Source organism: Mastomys coucha, unplaced genomic scaffold, assembly GCF_008632895.1.
Source record: "Mastomys coucha isolate ucsf_1 unplaced genomic scaffold, UCSF_Mcou_1 pScaffold5, whole genome shotgun sequence".
Taxonomy (NCBI): domain Eukaryota; kingdom Metazoa; phylum Chordata; class Mammalia; order Rodentia; family Muridae; genus Mastomys; species Mastomys coucha.
The window spans coordinates 80730206-80731313 of record NW_022196911.1 but is presented as its reverse complement, the minus strand read 5'-3'; the positions used below and the strand labels follow the sequence as shown (position 1 = coordinate 80731313).

The following is a 1108-nucleotide window of genomic DNA, read 5'->3' as shown; positions in this document are numbered from 1 at the left end:
GAACCTAGTCCTAATTCCCACCTGCTGCTCAGTGTGTGTGTTCTCTTGCCAGGAAGAGGCATACAGCGTAGAAGCAGAGCCAAGGCTTGTACTGTCTTCCTCTCAGTGAGGTACAGGGAGCAGAGGGCAAGACGTTGCTAAGGGAGCCATAGGTTGTTAAGCTCTTGTTGAAATGATCAGCGAAGGTGGTGTCACATGTTTTAGGAGCAGTGGAGTTTAAAAGACAGCAGCTGCCTTCTTCAGCTGACAGTCTCAGAGATGTATGAGGGAGAAAGCCCTGCAGGGCAGCCCTCGGCTGATGGTTTCCTGGGCTCAATCTGGCGTTTCTTTTTTTGTTTTGTTTTGTTTTTTTCTTTTGGGGAGGGCGCAGGAGCTGCTTTTTATTGATTTGGAAATGGGCTTCTCAGTAAAGTCCCTTTAGGTTTAAGATCATGTTCCTGCTGCCTTTCTTCCAGCAATTTCTGCTGCTTGAGCTTCCATGCCTGTAATCCAGCATCCATTTCCTGTGTCAGCAGTACAACTCATCTTGCAAGCTTCTCCCTTTGAGCTTTTCTTCGAAGCTGGCCTTTCATTGGGGGTGCAGGGCGGCCATCCGCGAAAGACCAGTCAGGGAGCTCCGTGAGGGGACCATAGTCGGAAGGGTTGGCAGCCAAGTCCTGCTGAAGTCGCCACTAGCCGCCGGCCCGTGCCACTACACTACTTTGCAATCTCCGGACACTGGACAGCCAGATCCCTAAGGCAGCCGTGCCGGAGCAAGGGAACCGGAAGTGCTGTTTTGTTTTTTTCAAGGCAGGGTTTCTCTGTATAGCCCTGGCTGTCCTGGAACTCACTCTGTAGACCAGGCTGACCACGAACTCTGAAATCCACCTGCCTCTGCCTCCCAAGTGCTGGAATTATAGGTGTGCACCACCACTGCCTGGCTCAATCTGGTGTTTCTACCCTGACTTTGATAACCCCACAACTTTTAATATTTACAATAAGCATTAAACAGCACAAAAGCTGGGCAGATACCTACCTCTATGCTATTAGAATCTACTTTCCTATTGATAACCCCGAGTTATTACTTACTATGTTTCATCTGGGCTGCTCTCTTAAGTCCAATTGGCTG

At 49.5% G+C, this 1108-nt stretch overlaps 1 pseudogene; it reads right to left on the bottom strand.

Annotated features, from left to right (window-relative positions):
• Window positions 1-363: 363 nt before the first annotated feature.
• LOC116078083 lies at window positions 364-723 on the bottom strand (annotated as a pseudogene).
• Window positions 724-1108: the final 385 nt, after the last annotated feature.